The sequence below is a fragment of the Manis javanica genome, chromosome 4 (assembly GCF_040802235.1).
Source record: "Manis javanica isolate MJ-LG chromosome 4, MJ_LKY, whole genome shotgun sequence".
In the NCBI taxonomy this organism is placed as follows: Eukaryota; Metazoa; Chordata; class Mammalia; order Pholidota; family Manidae; genus Manis; species Manis javanica.
In genome coordinates this window covers 69,249,551-69,272,007 of record NC_133159.1, presented here as the reverse complement: position 1 = coordinate 69,272,007, position 22,457 = coordinate 69,249,551, and the positions used below count along the sequence as shown (strand labels likewise).

Here is a 22,457-nt window from a genome sequence, read left to right as displayed (position 1 = left end):
CCAATGGGAGACACAGAAATAGTGGGGTGGGATTTCTGAGGCTAAGTCATAAAAGACAGTGTGGTTTCCATCTCTGTGGTCTGATTACTCGGGAGGAAGCCAGCTGGCAGTCCATGTGGACTGAGGACCCTTGATCCTCACAGGGAGGAAACATCTGACCTCCAGTGATCTTGAGAAAAACAAAAAACAAACATTATTTCACAGTAATTTGTTATGCAGCAGTTGATAACTAAACAAGGAGGGAAATCTATATGTTAGAACACTGATGAAAGAAAGCATGAAACTAAACAACACATTCAGTATAATTTTAACACTATAAACTGCATATGGAAAAAAGGGGAAAAATTACCAAAATATTAATGATATGTATCATTATCTATTGGGGTTATTGGATAAATATAATCTTTTTTATAGTGAGTTTTATTAAAAATAACTTTAATATTTTTGAAGTATTTCATTATTGGAAAGATTGAATCTACTTCCATTTGCTGAATAATATGTTGGGATAAGAATATTCTGGTAACAAGTTTAAAATTCAAAATGTGGAACTCTGTATCTGACATCAGGTCAGTTTAAATAGTTATTTTCCATGTTCCCTTTCGCTTTTAGCTAGAACTACCTGAATTTGCAATGCTGTTCTAGCTGCAAATGTTAACTTAATTATAGAAGAAATATTATGCATTCTGGTGCTTTGTGTGAAGATTAGGCTGCAACAACTCTGAGCCATCCCTCCTAGATGTCAAAATATTATATATCTTATCAGAAAGATGATAATTAAAATAATATGAATGGAAATGAAAATTTAAAATTCTTGGCCACTTTTAAAACTCTCTCTCCAGTATTATATAGTGGAGGCAGTATATTAATGGTAGTTAAAAGATCAAATCTGGCTCCAACATTTACTACTTATGTAAGCTTGCATGGGGTTCTTTCTTATTTTGTACCTCTTTAGCCTCATCTTTAAAATAAAGATGAAACTCATATCAATATTCTCAAAGGTCTACTACTAGAGAATAAACCTGGCCTGGTACAAAGGAAGTGTGAGCTGTAGTTCTTTGCTTAAAGTTTTCTGACATTCAAAGTCACAAAGCACGATCCACAGGATTCAAGTGTTTAAGACACTATATGATATTACATAATAAAGGGTGTGTGTGATATGACTACATAATACATATTTTGTTTAGGCTTTGCAATCGTCAGTCTGGAACTGAAATTCCCACTGTATAGATTATTAGCTGTGTGGCATTAGAGAGTGCCACAACCTCTTGGAGTCTTACTTGTTTCATTGGCAAGAAGAATATGTGGACTATGTCATAGGACTGTTTTCAGGACTGAATAAAATAACCAAGGTGAGCAGAGCATAGTTCCTTTTATATAATAAATACAAAATGCATGCTTGTTTCCCTTTTTATTCTTCTCTTCATTGTGTATTTGGTAGAAGTGAAGTAGAGAAGAGAAAATTAGCAGTAAGAAGATGAGAAGGTGAATTAATATTACAAAATCGTGACAATACATTGTAAGTCATTATTCCATTTTAATAATCTGAAGAGGAACATAATAATAAATAATAATAATAATAATAATAATAATAAACTTATTAGATGTTTGCTCATTATTCTCACCATGGTTTATTAAACTGCCTAGAAGAGATATCCTAGCTACTATTCACAAAAGCAAATATTACTGCATATAATTTGGATGTACTCTGAAAATCCCCTGCTTCAACTTGTTAGAAAAAGCTCCTAAAGCTGTAACACTCACAAAGCAGCTAATGGTAAGTCACACAATGTCAACTCTATCCTTGTCATGAAGAAATAGGACTATCTTCCTAAGGTTAATTCAGGGTCTCTAAGACTCTGTCAAAATAGTGGCACATGAACATTTGACATTCTTAGAACCTCAAGAATTTCTGAATAGCTGAGAATTCTAACATTAGTGAATAGGCTTGCCTAATACAGAATAGGTGTCCACTATTGAATTTTAAGCAAGCCGGCAATTTCTGATCTTGATAGTAATGCACAAGATAGTTTGTGCACTGGCTGTTTCCTGATAGCTTGTTTTTTCCTTTTCCTTTTATTAATGTTACTGTTGGTTGTTTGGAATATTTAATCAATGATTTTTTAAAAATCTGCCCATGTCCTGGGTCTTTTTAAAACAAAAGACATAATTTTTAAAAAATACAAATAAAAAATTAATTAATTAAAATAGTTGTTGCAAGTCATTATCCCAACTATCGACTGGGAATATTTTAACACACAAAGAAGTCAGCAATAAAACACCTTCCTGGATTGTACCCAGCCTAGGAGACTTCTCAGAATCCCTTTGTCCCTTGCCTAAGGCATGCTTTCATAATGTGAGCTGTTGCATGGTTTTAAAATGAAAATTACAGCAATCACTCTTTTCAACAGAAGAAAAGAAAGGAAAGAAGGAAGGGAGGGAGGAAATGATGGAGGGATGGAGGAATAGAAAGGGATACAGAGAGAAAACTAGCTCTAGTCTTATGGGCTAAATCTAGGTTTTATTTCCTAATTCTGACTTTTAAAGTCAGGGTAACTTCAAAAGACATAAAGGAAGGGAGAAATGCGCAAATAAGGACAAAATGTAGTCACAGATGTGAATTGTCCCTTTTGTTCTTACCTACCTTCTTAAATCCAACAACCTTCTTTTTAAGGTGCAGTTATCGAAGTTGAAGGAGAAGAGTAACAATACTTTATTAAGAATGTGTTAAGTATTCTTTTCAAAACTTTTTCACTAAATATATTCAAGGAGACTGCACAGTGAGCTTTATTAACCCATTTTATAACTGAAGAAACTGGAAGAAATTACCTGGGGTTTCAGCTTCAGCTCAAGGTTGCTGAGGACTGCTTGTCATCTTGTCCGGTTCAAATATCAGTCTTTTTATTGTGCCTGCGAGTCAGCCTGCTGCCTGGACCTCAGGCGTTTGGGTTACTCCCTTCCAATCTTGCTGCCAAGGGATCAGTTTTGGGGTTCTTTTTAGTTCGTTTGTTTCATGAGTTTCCTTTTGTATCCCTTTTCTATCCCTGCACGCATATCACACACGCCTTAATTGCTGTTATAGGTTTATATGTCTCTAACAGGTTTATTTTTGAGGTGAGCTTTTAAATATATCTTACCAGAAAGAAAAATTTAAATAAGTGATTTAATTTACTTAGTGGTTGCAAGTCCACTAAGGTTTTCTGTGTCTTCGTGATTCAGTTTAATAATTTATAATGTTTTAGAAAATTAACATTTCCACTGACTTGTCAAGCAAGGAGTCAAAATTGGTCACAGCATTTCTCTAATATTACTTATTTTTGCCCTCTATCTCTTTATAATCTTGTAATTTTTTTTAGTTGTTCAGAGAACAACATCCTGGATTCTTTCTAATGCATTTTTCTGTTTTTGTTATTTCCTTCCTCCTACATCCTCTGGAACTCTTGTTTTCCTTTTGCAAACTTCTTAATTTGGATACTTAGCTCATGATTTTTAGCCTGTCATCCTTTCTCATAAACAATTTCGATTACAAATTTCCAGCAAAGAAGTGCATTAGATTTATCCAACATGTTTAAATAATGTATTTGTTATTGTCATCCATGTCCATTTTTTATAAACAGAACCTAAATGTCTTTCTCTTTTGTCTAACCTTATGTTCTCTGTGTCCAGTTGAGTGCTTAGTCCTTTTATTTATATTGTAATAATTGATATTTTGTTTTTAAATCTATCATATTGGGTTTTTCCCCTTGTTGTGCCATTTATTCTTCATTCATCCTTCCCTGCCTTTTTTTGAATTAATTGAGAATTGTTTAGGACGCCATTTTATCTCCTCTATCGTTTTCGGGTGGTTTTTTTTTTGGTTGTTGTTAAAATCCTTTGTAGTTTTAATAGTTACCTATGATTAAAATGTTCATCTTTACGTTAGCACAGTCTACCTTAAATAATATATGCTGCTTCATGAGCAAGGTAAGAATCTTATCATGTAATTCCTGATTTTGATACCTGAATTGCAGTATGTACAATTCCCTTGTTTTTTTGGAAACTAACACCGTGAATTATTTAGGAGTAAATCAGTAGTGTAAAGGCAACATACATTCAAACAGTTAAGATAGCAAATGTCCTTATAGAAAGTAAAACTAATTAAGGTCAATACTTAGGTTACTTACTCTAAAAACTAACAATTTAAAATATTCAAACCTCTTATAAACATATAAGACATACAGATAGAACGAAATATACAAAGCACATTACTGTTGTAACACTAAAGGAGACCTTATCAATCACATGAGACCAGGCGCCTTGCCTTTGAGCTAGGAGAAGCAAGATAAGAAGTTTACCTTCCACACTGCTATCATTTTTTGTCCCCTGAATTTCACTTATAGTATGAGGGCTTTACTAGAAAGCTGTATACCTTTACGTGATTTGTGGCTTCTGAGTGACCTCAATAGAAATGTTATCATAAATGATCCTGTCAGTCAAAATGACAATATTTTTTTTTAATTTTAGACTTTAGCTAGTGCCTAAGAAGTGGTTTCCTTTTCATACCTAAGGGTCTTCCTTATAAATTATGTCATAAGTCTTTGGAAATGCACACCTTGCTTCTCAGCCACAAAACACAAAATGTTTCACTTACCAGTATATACTGAAGATTTCTATTAAATACTAGGCTTGAAAAATTTTTGCACAGTCTCCAATTTTTATAACCTAAATTTAGTTTGATTATATAAATGCTTCCAAAGGATGATGTATGGAAGAGATTTCATGAAACTGAGGTCAATTACAAATTAGCATCAGTACTTAAAATACAGATTCAGTTCTTTGTTGATCCAGTGAGAGGTGTCTGCCCCTCGAGATGGATCTCTTGCTTTGATCACTGTGGTCCAAAGTAACTCTGTTGTATTGAGTGAGACAATGTGTAGGGTGTATACACATCCCACCCACACACACCCCTTTAGGATCATTCAAATATGCCAGATGTAGTGGGAAGACTTCAAATCTGTACATGTGCTAGTAAGAATGATTGAGGAGAGAGGAACTGCCTGGCATAGAAATTCTTCAATAAATAGAAGGAAAATACTGAAGGTAGAAGGTTTAACGTTTTCCAAGAACTTCCTTAATCAATAACTAGAGAAGAGGAAGTAACACATTTCCCAATTAAGACACCCACACAATGTGGGCCACTGCTATGAGTCACAGTTAGTGTTATAAATATAATTAGAAGTTCCATCAAGAGGTCTCATGTTCAAGTTTTTGGTGAACTTCATACAAATGTTTGATTTATCCAATGTTTATTCAGTAAAGCTCAGAAATCCTTAAGAAACTGAGAATTGCCACTAATACAGACACCTAGAAATCATGTGAACAATTTATTCAGAATATTTAAGATTTTTCAAATGATCAAAAAATTGCATATTGTCTTAACTGCAATACTTGCTTAATTTACAAAATTTTGCTAAAGTCTGGTATTTCTATCTTTGGAAAGGTAATTTTTTGAGGACAGTATTTAGGATAGAGTTGAAAGTTATATATGAAGTGTTTTCATATGTATAATGCATGTTTTTCCACATGTGTTTTTCATAATTCATGAGGGAGGTTTATTTATCTCTATTGCATTGCATTATAGTAGTCTGTTTACTCATGTTTCTCACCCTCTATACTGTGAGTTCTTAAGGACAAGGAATATGAATTGCTTGGCATAGAATTTGTGGTTAATAAATCATGAGTAAATAATTGCATGATTGCCCTTTTGCCTCTGACATCACATCAGTATAATTTGCTCTTAAGTATGTTTTACCTATAGGGTTGAATTCCCAATAATGTGTCAACCCACATCAAGTATGCCTTGTGACCAACAGGAAGCATTTTTTCCTTTAGAGTGTCTACATTTCTGATGATATTACTTACAGTCTATTGATTAAGAATTTCACAGGGAATTTGGATGAAAAAAGCCTGAGATGCCAGCCCATAAGTTTAGCTGTTTAGTCTTGTTTTCATGGTCTTAAATGGCTTTTTTGTCTGTTTTTTGTTGATGGAATGGTTTATTTCTTTATTTTGTAAATCAATTTTATTGGTAAAATTCACACTTAAAAATATACTCATTTTAACACATAGTTTGTTGAATTCTGACAAATGTGTATATCCCTGTAAAAACTGCCCCATCCAAATATGGAATATTTACATCATTCTAAAAAACTTCCCTGTTTATTGCAGGTAAGCCACACACACACACACACACACACACACACACACACACACACACACACACACACACACACACCAGGTGGCCTCCAGGAATCTGATTTCTGTCACTGTAATTCAGTTTTTCCTGGTTTAAATATCATATAAATGGAATCATAAAGTATGCATTTTTATAACCTGGCTTCTTTCATTCAGCATAATGTGTTACCCTTCTCTCCCTCCACCCTGTTTTCCCCATTATTAACATGTTGTATTCATATGGTTCATTTGTTTCAGTCAATGACCCAGTACTGATACATTATTGTAACTAAAGTCCATAGTTTATATTAGGGTTCACTCTTTATGTTGTACATTCCATAAGTTTTGACAAATGTATAATGACATGTTTCCACCATTACTATATCATGCAGAATAGTTTCACTGCCCTAAAATTCCTGTGCTACATCAATTCATCTCTCCCTTCCTTTACTCATATCCTGGACAACCGCTGATCTTTATATTGTCTTCATAGTTATTCCATTTCCAGAACATCATATCTGTAGAGTTATACAGTTTATATCCTTTTTGGATCACCTTTTTTCCTTATGAAGAAATATTTAAGGTTCTTTCATGACTTGATAGCTCATTAATGGCTTTTGTATTGCTAATTAATTTTCATCATATGAGTTTATTAGTATTTGTTTTTCAGTTCACCTATTGAAAGCAGTTCATGCATTTTAAATGGTAAATGTCATTTTATTGTATAAATTTACAAATTCACATATTACTAGATAACTTTTTTTTCTTTTAGTTTTTGGCTGTGAAGATAAAGCTAGTATGAAAAGTTTTAGCAATAATAATGAATTATATCTCTTGGATACTTAACAAGGAGTGGAATTTCTAGGTCATTTTTAATTTTTGTCATTTTAGTGGGTATATAATCATTTAAAATGGGGAATTAATTTGTTGTTTTTTTTCAATTTAATACTTTATTAAGAAAAGTCATTAAGGGTTGCTGCCATATATACCAAGTTGATATCTTTTTTTTAATGGGAGTTGATACATAATATTATATTGGTTTCAAGTATATGACACAGTGGTACAACAGTTACACACATTATTAAATCTTCACCATTGAGGAATTAATTTGAATTTCTCTAATGACTAATGCTGTTTGAGTACCATTAATATGATTAGTGGTATTCATACTTCTGCTTTTTTATTATGCATGTATAAATCTTCTGCCTATTTTTGTTTTGACTTTTTCTTATTATTGAGTTGTATGAGTTTGTATTGTGAACATTCTCTCCCAGTCTGTGATTCGACCTTTCTTTTATTTTAATTTTTGATGGTCTCTTTTGAAGAGAAAGTTTTTAATTTTCATGAAATCCAGTTTGCTTTTTTCTTTTATGTTTAGTACACTGAATGTCTCCTCTAAGAAATACTTGTCATTTTCAATTTTGCAAAGATTTTTTCATGTTTTTTTCTAGAGGATTGGTAACTTTGACATTTTAGCATTTTGGCATTTACATTGAGGTCTATGGTTCATTTTGAATTAATTTCATATATAGCATGGAGAAAAGGTTGAGCTTGATTTTATTTTTTCTTTCCATATTGAATTCCAGTTTTCCAGAACTCACTGTTGCAAAGACTTTTTTTTTCTTCCACTGAATTAATTTAGGATTTCTGTTGTGCTGGAAACTAATTGGCCATATATGTATATACTGGCCTATTTCTGAATTATACCATCTGTTTCACTGATCTATATACATTGATTGCGTGTAAATACCAGGTTGTCATAATGACTGCCCTTTATATGTAGTGTAAGTTGAAAAACTTTGTTCCTTTTCAAAAGCAGTTTTGCTTCTTCTGAGTCACTACATTTCCATATAAATTATATATGTAGCTTGTCAAAAATCTACAGTGTAGCCTGCTGGGACTTTGTTTTGGATGGAGCTGAATACATAGATCAATTCCGGAAGAACTGACGTTTTAACAGTGCTGAGTGCTATATTTAATGGACAGTTAGGTCTTCTTTAATTTTTCTTTTGTCATTTTTAGTGTATAGGTCATACACACATTTTGTTAAATTTATTAAGTTATCTCATAGTTTTGATGTTATTATAGGCAATACTTTCTTTTTTATTTCATAGTTGTTTGCTGAAAGCACTTATAGGATGCATTGATGAGTCTTTGTTGATTTTGTATCCTGAAGACATTTTAACTTACTAGTTCTAATAGTTTTTTGTGAACAATCCTTAGGATTTTCTACATGCACAATCAGGTCTTGGTGAAGTACATAGTTTACTGTTCCTTTCTAATTGCTTTTCTTTCTTTCCCCTGCGTTATTGTACTGGTGTGGGTAAAATTGCAGTATTTCCAGAATCTCTCACTTAGCCTTAGGGCATCTCCATGTTCACAAGGATGGAGAGAAGTAGTCTATCTCCACATCAATAGGTAATTACAAGGGGCAACCAGGGTATATATGGACCAGAGAGGTTTGGTGGGGTCCCTTTTTGTAGCCTTGTTGTAAGAAATACAGGGGAGCAGAAGTAGATGACTGCTTGTAATCAATAAGTGGCTTTCTCCCACTTTATTTCTCCCTTTGACTGATTTTGGTTTCAAAGATATTTTTCCCTGGGCTGGGAAAATATTTTCCCCCTGGAGTTACATCTGGCCAAGACTTCCAGTAAAGTGTTGAACAGAAACGTTGGGAACTGACATCACTAGCTTGTTCCTGATCTTACTGATAATGCATTCAGTCTTGTAGAGTTGAAAGATCCACTTACTAACCTCAAGTGAGGCTATCCATGTGAACAATGATAGAGTATGACCATGCCAACCACCAGCAGTTGTGGCTGACATTCTTGGCCCACATTATCTTCTATAGGTTTGGAGTTGCCATGGAGGGCTCAACACACAAGCACTGGTGTAACAGTGCTTTACTCACAGAAAGAAAGAACTAGACAACAAGATCAGCATCCATACTGTGTGCCTGTCTCTTACAGCAGTGGGTCCCTCTAGATAGCCGGCACAGGGCAAGAGGTTGCACATACCACTTTTGTGCTACAGAAGCCCTGTTCCTTCCTGTGGGGTACAGATACACTGGTGGGAACAGCCAGGTGCTATATAATGTATACACTTCAGCAATCCATTGCACACCCAGAGCAGGGGAACAGTTTCTCCTAATAAGGAAGAAGAATCTGGAGCTAAATGACAGCTCAGCACCCAGCTTCCATACAGAGGAATGTTCCAGGCCCAGAGCCCTGATTAGTCAGTTCCTGAGAGGGGCAGCGAGTCACACAAGGACTGTTTCCCTTTAAAGGTTCCTAAGTTTTCCATTAAGATGTTATCTATAGGTTCATTTGTAAATATTTTTTATCAATTTAAAAATGTTTACTTTTATTCCTAGTTTGCAGAAAATTTTGTTGGGAATGAATATTGGATTTTGTCACATGCTTTCCTTATTATCTTGTGATGATCATATGGAATTTCATATTAAATCTGTCTTGCTGAATTACATTGCTTGATTTTTGAATATCGAACCAACCTTGAATTTCCAGGATAAATCTCATTTGGTCATGATTTATTATATTTTTTGTATCTTGCTGAATTCAATTTGATAACATCTGTTAAGGATTTTTTTCCTCTTGGTTCTAGAAGAATACAGTTTTGCTCTCTTTTCTCTTCCACTTCCTCCTGTCCCTGCCCATCCTGGTTCTTTCAAAATGTCTCTTTCTGACTTTGGAATTAGAATAATGCCGGCCTCATAAAAATGACTTGTGGTGTGTTTGGTCTCTATTTTCTCAAAAAGTTTCTCCAAGATGGCTATTATTTCTTCTTTAACTAATTGAGAGAAGTTACCAGTGGCACCATCTAGGCCTTGGATTTTCTTATGCAAAAGTTTTTTATTATAAATACAATATCAATGATAGATATAAAGCTATTGTGATTTTCTATTTCTTATACCTGTTTTGAAATTTGTGCTTTTCAAAAGGAAAAAGCACCCATGTCGTCTATGTCATAGAATTTATTAGCTTAAGTTCACTTATAGTATTCCCTTTTAAATGTGGCAATTATAGTAATAGCACTTATTCATTCCTGATATATGTTCTCCCTATCCCCTTACCTCTCCTTCACTTTCTCTCTCTCTCTTTCCCCCTTAGATTTTGTCCATTTTATTGATATTTTAATGAACCAATTTTTTTGTTTCATCAGTTTTCTCTATTATTTGTCCATTTTTTAATTTCATTGATTTCTGCTCTTATCTTTATTATTTTCTTCCTTCTATTTAACCTGGATTTAATGTGCTTTTTATTTTCACCCTCTTAGCTAGATGCTTACACATGGATTTAAAATATTCTTTTTTTCCTTATATAAGTATTTCAAGTTCTAAATTTGTCTCTAAGCACTCTTAGTTGTTGCATCTCACAAAATTTCATACACTGTGTTTTAATTTCATTCAGTTTGGAACATTTTTTAATCTTCCAGATTTTTTTGCCTATGGGTTAATTAAAAGTGTGTTGTTTAATTTCTAAATATGCTATCTTAATGCTATTAATTTTTATTTTAATCCAGTTGTGATCAGCAAGTATACTGTGTATTGCATCAAAACTTTTACATTTACTGAGATTTACTTTATGTCCCAAAATATTGTTTTTCTTGGTGGGTGTTCTGTATATACTTGAAATATCTCATTTTTAGCCTTCTGCACTTATCGATTACACTGCTTTATAACTTTCAATTAAGTCAGAGTGGCTGATGGTGTTATTCAAGGCTGCTATATTCCTACTGGTTTTCAGTCTCCTCATTCTATTAATTACTGAAAGACATTGTTGTAAACCTCTATATTTGTGTCTATTTCATTTTTAATTCTGTAAGGTTTTGCTTTTTTATTTTGAGATTCTGTTATTAATTATATATACATTTAGAATTGTTTTGTCTTCTTAATGAATTGACCACTTTATTATCATCAAATGTAGCTTTTTGAGCCTTTGTAATATTTATTACTTATAATATTTTTGTGTTGAAATTATTCTGTTATTAGAATAGACATTCCAACACTTTTATCATTCATGTTTGTAAGCTATATCATTTTTTCTTCTTTTACTTTTAACTCTCTTCATAAAGTTAGAGTATTTTCTTATAAAAGCACATAGTTGTATTATTTTTTTACCCACTTTGGAAATCACTGACTTTTAAATCATATCTTAATTCATTTGCACTCAATGAAATTACCAATCGAGTTGGGTTTAAGTCTTCCTTTTTAACATGTATTTTCTATTTGTTTCATCTCTTACTGCTTTTCGTTTTGCTATTCCATTCTTTACTTCTTTTAGTTTAATTGAGTATATTTTAGCATTCTATTAGATCTCCATATTGACTTATCATTTCTTTGAATTTTGTGGCTGTTCTACAATTTATAGTGTGTAAATTTCCTTTTTACAGCCTCCTTTCAAAATATACTAACACATTTTAGATATATATCATAACCTCACAATCATGTACCTCTGTTTTATACCCCTATTCTTTGAACCTTTTCTGTTAAACATTTTCTACCTTTGTTATAAACATTTCAGTGTATTAATATTTTTGCTTTCAAAAGTCAATTATCTCTTAAAAGAAGAAAAAAAGTCTTTTATAAATTCTAGTACTTTTTTTCATATATCTATTCATTTTTCCTAGCTATTTACAGAAGGATGGCAAATGCAAAACCAGTGATTCCATTGTTTCCAGAATAGGAAGTTCACAGATGTTTTTATTTTTTTAAAGTTTTAAGACCAATATCTTGGAGAAAGTGCACATCATTTGACACTCTTAAATTCGTTATAATCTGTATAAGACAGTTGAGGAAGCAGCCTCCAAACACAATAGCATTTAAATTCCAAGTCTACAAGCCTTTTAGGGTGACCCTATAGGGAGTTGGAATAAAATATTACAGGCCACTTGAAGCTCTATAGTCCAGGAAATATCCTACAGATTAGAATTTAACACATCAAAACCATTTACAGTCAATAAGTTTTCACTTTGACTACTATTACTATAATTTCATGGTACATGAATGTTATAAAGTAATAACATACCCAATATTTTAGATGTATGTAGTACTTCTACTTGGAGATTTTCAACCATCTGTATTACAGATAATCTTCTTAGAGAACAGAATTTGAGGAAAGATTAGTATATTTTGAACCCTATACAAAGATTTTAATTGTGAAGTAATGATAATAAACTGAGGCATATTTGTTATGCTTTTTTAGAGAAAAGAACATGGTTTCAGAGTCTGACCACAGTTTGGATCTAAACCCTTAGTAACTGTGTGACCTTGGGCTTGATTCTTAACTTCTGTAAATATTAATTTTAAATCTATAAACTGGCGGTAATAGCACATAATGCTTGGATTCCAATGTAGATTACATAGAACAGTGTATGAAGAGCTCCTGATATTGTACCTAGAAAAGATGAAGTTCTCATTAAATTTTAATTTCTCTTTCCTAAAGTTTCTCATATTACAAATAACATAATAGGAACTTAAAGGTGAGTTTCTCAATGTCAAATTGTTAGTAGTGTCAGAACTAAATCTCAAACCTACCTTTCAGTTCTAAAGGTTTTTTTGTTTTTTTCTAAAACTATAACATAAGTTACTTCAGAAGTAGCAGCAGGAGCTTTTTATAACAGTTTCACCATTGTTCTACAGCATAACAACTAAATAAAGCAAATCCCTATCTGGGTACATAGATAGAAAATTATGTTGGACAGGTATTGTCTCATCACAGAGCTCCAGCGTGAATGTTCTAAATTCAGGTTTTCACTGTCTCATCATTGGTTTAAATAGGAGCTGTTACTACACAGCCAGTCACTGATTGCCCAAGACAAGTTAAAAAAAAGGAGAGCTTAATTTTTTATTTACTGTTTTGCCCTTATTATTTATTGTTGTACTTAACTAATGAGAGCTATTTAATAAATCAGAGGACTTCAGATAAAAAGAAAAATACTTTGTTGAGTCTTTCAACTTTTCAACATTTCTATGAGACTAAACTGACCCACTAAAATGATGAAGATATATCTCATTAGTACACTCTGTTCTATTTCATTTTTTATTTGCAGGGTGTCATGAAGGAATCTTTTTCAAAGTTGAGTTTTTTGAATTCCTAAAACTCCAGGATGTTGCCTTTCACATTAATGACACCTGGTATTCCATTTCTGCATTTTGAACATAGTCAAACTGAAGTCAAACCATAGTCAAACTGAAGATAATTACAAATAATTTTGATAATTTTGGGTCTTTTTTGTTTGTTTCTATACCATCTGTTGTTTGAATGACAAAAGGATAGGGAAAATACTCAAAATAGTATCTCTTTGGCTATAGATGCTCCTAAGGATCCTGGCTCAAATACATGTACAGCCTGCTTATAAATGATAATCAGCAGATCTATGGTTAACGTGGCAGCTGATAAGATATGGAAGATATTAGACAAAATTAAGTTAATCAGGGATAATAATTTATATTAGAAAAAACAAAATTTTAGGTAGAAAAGAGCTTTGATCTGTAATCAATTGATTTTTAAGCTTTATGGAATGTAGACGTTATATCTTCACTTGAAGGATACATGGACCATTTATAACCATTGACCATAGACTAGACAAGGAAGAAAATTCTACAGTATAGAAATATATATATTTCTTTCATAATTTCTATTCAGTGAAAGTAGATATTCAAACAAATACATAAATAAATAAATGGAGGTTATAAACTTTTCTTATGGCACTTGAATAAAACAGATATTTTAATTAAAAATGTCATTACAAATTATGCAGAAAATAATGAGAATAAACCACTACCACTTTGACAATAAAAGTTATGGGATGTTCTCAAATCTGTACTCAGAGGCAAAAAACTCTTTAATATTTTATTTATTAAACAGTGTAATTAAAACAAATGCTTAGAATTCAATTAAAAGCATGAGAAACCACAACAGTAACAACAAAATCACAATAAAAAGAACAAATAATAAAGTTGAAAACAAATGAACTAGAAAACACAACCATTAAACTATAATTAAGAAAATTAGGCAAAATAGAAAGAGCTGTTTTTTTACATTGTACATTTTACTTTTGAAAACAGGTTAAAAATTTGAAAATTTCAGTAACTAGACTAATTTTCCAGGAAAAAAAAGTTTATTCAAGAAAGGCAAATTTCTTAAGAAGAAACTGGAAACATTATCAAAGTAATATCAACAAAAGGGATCCTTGCTCAGACACTCTTTCTAAGAAATAAGTATATCTCATATCCTAACATCTATTCCAGAGCACTGAATAAGATGAAACACCACAAATACATTTCAGAAGCTAAGAAAAGCCTAATGCAAGGACCAAAATAAACTTTAACCAAAGAAAAAAAGAAACTTCAGCAATCTTAAAATAAAAGTGCTTTACTTGCCAAAATCTTTAATACAATATTTTGTTAACAAATTAAACAATATCCACTCTGATTATGGAAGGACAGAATAAATAATTAAAAGTGCATGTAGTTTTAAGGAAATACATTAATGTAATACATTATGAAGGTAGACTCAATAGAATTCAAGTGTTTTAATAGTTTTCTGTGGCAGGCTATGGCCAGATCTACTGCACTGAAAACCCAAAAGAGAGCGCTGACACATGAATAAACAGAATTTGTGAAATACATAATAGTATGTAGAGAACCTTTTTTATGTGGGAATATGATGACTTTTGAGTACTTACATGCTCCTTTGTCCTTGTCTCCATTTTACTTCACCCTAATGTAGGATCCCCCCAATTTCTGGATTCCTGCAAGGCTGCCACGTCTTCACTCTGGTGAGCTGAATGAGCTACGTGCACTCACACATCCCCTCATGATCTACCCTGATCTCTTCTGCATCAGGATGATAACAGTGGAAGTGGTAGTAAAGGTCAAACTCTGGATGTTTTCCAGGGTCGTGCTAGAAGGGTTGCTTTAGTTTTGAAAGTGAAGTGTGAGATCATGAGGAAAATGAAGGATGAATTCATGGGTTTGAGCCTAAGCTACTAGACTAGATTTATTAACTAAGACAGCCATGTCTGCTGGAAGAGCAAGTCTTGTACAAGACTGGGATTTCTGCTTTGCACATGTTAAGTGTGAGATGGCAAGAAAAGATGTCAAGTATGTCACTGAATATATGAGACTCTAGTTCACCAAAGTGGTTAAGACTGCAGTTAAACACTTGGGAATCCTGAGTATACAGTTGATGAATTTAGTAAAGATGTAAGTGCCGATGGAAAAAGAGAAGCTATCCAAAGACAAAGCTTTAAAAATGTGAGGATATGGTAAGGAATCTGAAACAGGGGTGGAGAAGCAGCAGCCGGAGAGTTAGGGGGAAACCTGGACAAAATGGTGCTCTAGAAGCCCAGTGATGAAGATGCCAAGAGACAAAGTTCACCTGATTCGGAAATGACACTGTATTTAGCATCGTGGAAGTCAGAGTTGGTGTTGACTATTGCTGCAATGCTGGAGGCCAAAGTCTGAGTGGAGTGCAATCAAGAGAATGGGAAGAGAGGGTTGGAGCAACCAAAGTAGATATACTCCTACATTTAGAAAGAAAAAGGGGGGAAGCTAAGAAATAGGTCATAATTTGAAGGGTCAAGACGGTAAAATTTGTGTTCAATTTTTTTATGATTGCAAGATGTAACAGTATATTTCTGTGCTACTGAAAAAGAGCCAGTAGAAACAGAAAGAGAATAAAATTGTTTCACTATTGCTATTATTGAGAAAATGAGCAATAAATACCTTACCAGGTACACAGCTGGAGAGGATTGTCTAATCATAAGAACATGATTTAAAAATATTAAGTATTCCTTAAAATTATTATATAAGTAATTATTCAATCTTATATAATAGCTTTCAAAATTTTTTCAATTTCTTAAAATCTATTAGACCTTTGCAATCTATTCAAAGCCTTTGTATTTAGTGGGTTAAAGCCTAGGAAACACTGCATATATGAACACAGCCACAGTGGGAGCAGATAGGTAAAATTAAAGTGCAAATAAATGTAGACTGAAAAAATGGAAGTTTTTTAGTGGGGTAAAAATTGAGAGGAAAATATAAATATTCCATGGTAATAAAATAGCACCAAAGAAGTCTTTCTGTTCCTTTTTATAAGCCTATGTTTGGGAGGGAAAATTCTATCCTTGGTTGTAACATCTAAAATATGATCTCAAAACCTAACATTATACTTTGTGATCCTTAAGAGGATAATCAAAGTTGTGGATAAATAATACTCAGACATGTTTATTTTAGATCAGTTAGCAAATTATTATTGACCTACTACATTCGGTGAAGGATATACACAATTATAAGACAGTCCCTATCATCAAGTAAATCCAGTTGTGGAAATTCTTTACATATGTTTAATAAGCAAAAACAATGATGTATTAGGAATGTCTGTTTTCTTTAAGAAGTTAGACAAGGAATGGAATATCTTTAGAAAAACTATTCAAATACCTGTGTTGCAAATGTAAACTATGAGTAATCTTCATGTTAACTTTGGCATCTGATGGTCAGAAAGACATGACACTTCTGCCTAAACATGTGGAAGTCTTATGAGGAGAACAGGGTTGGGGAGATGAACCTGTTTTGTTTGTGAGTGTTTTTGTTTTATTTTGACTTGTGTTATATATGTTTGCTTGTTTGTTTATAACTTTTTGGAGAAGAGGGTTTGAGTATTTCTGACAGACCAAATAACTTATGGTTTCAGGAAACCATATACACTATTTTTTGGCTTTGTTGTTAACAGTGCTTGCCTATAACCTGATTCTGGGGTAATTAGGGATTCAAACGGTAATCAGAATTCAAGTGTGTTGAAGTTCACCATTGGGATTTGTGCTTAAAAGCACTAGCAACTTAGAGAGAAACCCCTCTGCATCCTTTAAAATGGTCCAAAAGTCTAATCACCAACTCGAGAGAGAGGATCCTGCAGCCCCTCTGAGTCTGGCAGTTAGAGAGAAGGCCCCTAGAACAGCCCTCACATATCCAAGTAAATAAAGTCGATTTCATTGTCAGTTTTAATAGGGGCTGGAACCCACCCAAATGTGACTGAAATCAGTGTTTCCTGAATTTATCGTGTTAAACTTCTTCCCTAAACACCAATCTACTCTTTATTTACCAGTAAATAGTTTATTTCATTGAACCATGTAAAATAGGCTATGCATTATTATAAATTAGGGTTAAAATAACAATATTATTTCAAAGGTGAAAATAAAATATAAGGGGCACGTGCTTGAAATCTGAAGTTTTAGCCCAGTTGGTCCCATAGTACTTCTTTAATTAGGTAGAGACAACTATACAGCATTTCTTGGAAAAAACATATTTATTGATAGTTTAATAATTAGCTGATAAGGATCCACAGGCCTTAGTTTTCCAGGCATTATAAACGACCCATTGAACATCCTCCTAAGACGACGAGAAAAAAATCAGTGCGCTCACCAGTAACCTAGTTAGCAATTGGCTCATTTAACTTCCTTGTACTTTTTGTCCTTGTCCTCAAAAAGGACAAAGGGAAACAGCATTTGGTCAAGCCCTGATAAATCAATAACTTAATGCAGTTAGTTACACTTACTTAGTGCAGTTAATATTAAGAGCTTGTAAGAGTTTCCTTGTATTTACTTCTTTATTCCCACATCAGCCGTTACAGAACATTCTCATTTTCCACATGAAAGCCACAGGAGCCATTTCACAGCTCAGACCCAACAGACTGAACACCAAAAGATTAAGTGGCTGAGCTGCCTAGTGTTGCTTGTTTAGCTTTGCCCACAGGATTTGAATTTGCACTACACTGTGGAACATCCTAAAATAATTTAAGCACATCCCAAACACTGCATAAAGAAGTCTGTTCCATTTCTCGCCTCTTTAGATTGCACGTCCAGAGCAATTTCTCCCAAATTAAATGCCATTTGGTTTGTGTTAGAATTATCGGGACAACTACAAACATTAATAAGTCTGCAATAATAGCGACGTTATTCTCCTTTCCAAATAGCCCTATACTTACCTAAGAAAGCTCTCTGTCCCAATTTGTGTTTATCTTCAAAATAAAATGAGAACATATCTATAACATGAGAACTTCCACAAGGTATAATACATTTAAAAAGTGTTGAGTATGGCAGATTTATCAGTAAATGTTGGACATGAAAGGAAAACTTAATTATCCTAAAAAATAAACTGAACAAAGTCTTAAAAATGGGAAAGGCCATTGTTAATGATATCAACAATTAGTCTCAGAGGGTGAAATATGGAACCATGGAACCAGAATATTGGTTTGGAACTAAGACAGACATAGCTTCCTAGGTTAGTTGAAATCCAGAAACATCAAGTTTAATGTCAGTATTTTTCTGAGATTACAATAGAATATTGACTACCAAATATTACAAATCTTCAAAGTGAGATTGCTCGGTTTATATTATATTCTTCAAAAAATAGCACAACCTCATTAGAATTTTTACATATTTTTTATTTACATTTCATATATTTCAAGTCTCTTTAAAATATATAATACAAACGTTAACTTCTTGTGTACATCTTTGTATTTCCATTCCTCTATAAAGTGCCCTGCAAGAAGCAAATGCTTTAAAATATTTCACATGGCATCATGACACTTAAACCCACCTCTACTTTTCCAAAAAGGTACCCAGACAAAGAGTAATATTCTTTCCCAGCCACTTCATTTATTAGAGAGCCTTCAGATGAGTTCATCAGTCTACTACTTAAACCACATGGATTTTGTTCTACCCTACATACCAAGATTTCTTTTCAGCATTTGCAATTGTGATTTCTAACATCCTAGCAGTGTTTTTGTTTCTGCTGTGCTTCTCTGATACTGGCAGGAATCCATTCAGACGAGTGCAGTGAAGCCTTCATTAGGGGACTCTGATACTCACAGGCTCTCGAAGGCAGCCAGGGGAATCAATCGGTGAGACATTCAAAACAAAGGTGTACCACCCTCTTGTACATTCTTACGTGCCAGAGCTGACTGCTGAGGCACTGAACTAAAGATCCTTGTCCTGGTCTTTGCGGTGTTCAACTTCTCTTATTGCCTCAGACCTGAATACGTGTTTTTATGACATTGCTTTCAGTGTGACATGTTATGATGTCTGAGACTTCCCTTCAAGACACTAGCGGGTTTCTTTTACATCTGTGGATTTACTAATAATCATGGAATGGTACTGGAGAAGGGGCGACAGGGCAGGCCATGTGGTAGAAATTGTAAGGACGCTTACACCCCGCCAGAAGACATGTGGCCTGGAGATGGTCTTTGTCTGAGTCAGTGCAGGGCAGGAAGTTCAAGCTCTTGGGATGTGAAATGCAGACTTTTTCCTTATTATCAGAAAAAAAAAAAAGCTAAGTTGAAAAGAAAAAGGACTCTATGAAAGAAAAAACATCAACTCTCTGGCTCCCATGTTTATCTGTCAACCCCCTGTTTCAGATCCAGATTATAAAGAATGATGGGGGCAGGGAGAAGGAAAAAGAGGACACAAATTGTCTTGCAGAAACATTGTTTGGATTAGCTAATAAAATCTGCTAAGCTTTTGAAAACCCTTATCAAGAATCAGGCAATTAATTTTATCTCCATTTCTAATCAAGAGCAGCCAACATGAGTTTTTGGAGCAAAGACAGAGAGAATAATTTGGTAATGTCATTTGGTTAATCATAGCTTCTTATTATAAACTTTAAAGTCTTCACAACATTTAAAGAATCATGGATTGTTGCATAAAAACCACAGAGTAAAACAACAACCATATTCATCAATCTAATACAAAATGCTGATTTGAAATGCCATGGTCACAGAGTAAAGCACAATCCACTTTATAAAATGATTTGCTTCTATTATACTCTCACATCCTGTGAACGCCTTGTGCATGTTTTAATATACGTCTTTAAGCTTCTCCCTAAAAAACATTGTTTTATCAGAGATCCCTAAAAATGGGGGTAGAATTGTAAGGTTATCAAACTTTTAAGAGGAGGCAAAAAGCCTTGAAATAATTTAATCCATCCTTGTCATCTTATAAAAAATGGGGCACTGGGATCAGAAAGACAAATATTTTATTCAAAATCACAAAACTAACTAGCAGAGATAGGCCTTTTCTTTTTATCAGGACTTCCAAGGCACCATGCTGCACCCAAAAAGCAGTTTAGCTGGTAGGGCTTCCCACATGAAATCTGGTTGTTACAAGTTAACCTGCAAGGTGTTAAAAATAGCATTGCAGTTTTTACTGAAGGAGTAACAACTGCAGTAAATTATATGCATTTAATAACTATATAGAATAAATGGTATATATTTAATAAGATACAGTTTTCAATGGCTTAAAAGAAAAAAGACTGCATATTTACAATAACTAGTTAAATTTCTACCAGATACTGACTGATCTTTAGAGTTTAAAATTTTCACTGTTCTTCAAGAAGATAAATGCAAATAATGAACTCAGGAAAACATGGTATTCCACAAATGAATAAAAAATGCATTAGAGACATTGAAGTATTGTTTTTTTACTTTGTCCCTTGCCAAAGAGATCTTTTCACATGTTCAGTTGTAATTCTTTCAGCAGTATCAATTATAGAGACTTATTTTTTCAGCTTCTTTCTAATGTGGTTGATTGAACACTAGATTGACTTGTTCAGTGGTCACATAGGCATCATTTAGGGTAATGACATGACAATAACAAGCATGTTTTCTTGAGAAATACTTTACAGAGTAAATAATATACTGAACCATAAAATATAGAAAGGGAGGATTTAAATGTTCTTTAAAATATTTTCATAAACATCCTGAAATACAGACAAGAACATGTAAAACAGTAAATAGGACAAAATGTGTTTTCAGGTGGCATTTTAAACAAATGGATGAAATAATAAGTGAGAAAAAAGATCTATAGTCTACATATAGGAGTTAACTTGAAACCAAAATTGCAAGTTTATATTCAGAGTTCAAAATGAAAGGCATAGTAAATGAGCCAAACAGAATAAGCCAAATGAAGATTATTTTATATTTCATTTAAATGATTAAATGAAAAATGTTTAATATAGGAAGGAAAACATTTAACTTGACAATGAAATCTATCAGTAAGCAGAGAAAGTGATGGATAACGTAATGAGATGGCCCATTTTAATTAAATTTTCAAAATATAAGTTAATCAAACTCTATATAGGCCAAATGAAAAAATAGAAAATGGATTGCAAGCCAAGATATGAAGGAGGGAATATGAAGGAACACTAATTACAGAAAAATTTTAGTTCACTAAACTTTTTGTTGACTAATTGCCCAGGGCAGCACTATTGCTAAGGAATAAGTCATCAGATGCCTACCAGAAAGATTTCTCTAGTACTTTATTTCTTGGTAACACTAGAAAAGTCAAATGGAGCCCCCTACACAAGAAGCACAACATCAACTTGCAACATAAACAAAGTACAAGCTAAATGAATTGTATTGTCTATTGTTTCTAGTTTTATATCTTCAAATAATAGAGGAAAAAAATTTTTCTCAAGTATTCCACTACTGTAATTTAAAGCAATTTCCTGAAGATCAAATAATTCACATAGAGCAAATTTTTTGTAACTAAAACAAAACTTGTGGATTTGATAAGCCACTTGTTTGAGAAACTTGTAGAAAAGAAAAATGTCTCTCTCAGTGTGGATGCAGTTTGGAAATTTAGTTTTACTCCTTTTTTGAAAGGTTTCTACAGAATGGAACAGTGCCATTAGGCAATTAATTTCTGTTGTTTTCAATTTTATGTAATTTTGTTTTTCTGTATTTCTCAGTAATGATAATTCCATAGGACTTTCAAGCTGTTGTATTTAGTTTTTGCCAATGCTCAGATAAATTCTAAGTATTTACCTTATGACATAGAACATTTGTAAATTCTTATTGCTATCTACCCAGTCAGCTTAACATTAAGCTCCATCCCCACAGTTGGTGTTTTCTTTCTCTTTTGTTTGATTGACTTGGTGTAACTACTGACACAATAGCCACTGGCCAAAGGGAATGATTCTTTTCCAGAGTTCTTGTTTTGAATTTTACTGAGTTAACTATGTCTCACTGAACCCTTCCAAAATAAAGAAAATATTCGGATTACTTTCAAAGTATTAATGCCCAAAGGCAAAATTTAATATAAAACTGGACCTTTTTATTTTTATTTTTTGCAACTTAGCAGAAAGAGCTACAAAATATTTAATGATTGGCAAAATGACCAGAATCAATTTTTATTATTGCATCAGGTCAGCCACTATCTTATCCAGTAAG

The 22,457-nt window shown here is 33.1% G+C and overlaps 1 long non-coding RNA gene across 1 annotated transcript; it reads left to right on the top strand.

Moving 5' to 3' along the window:
* Positions 1-1,244: 1,244 nt before the first annotated feature.
* On the top strand, positions 1,245-16,308 carry LOC140848701 (uncharacterized). Its single transcript, XR_012129808.1, has 2 exons — positions 1,245-1,349; positions 14,961-16,308. It is a non-coding gene; the product is annotated as an uncharacterized lncRNA (long non-coding RNA).
* The last annotated feature ends 6,149 nt before the right edge of the window (positions 16,309-22,457 follow it).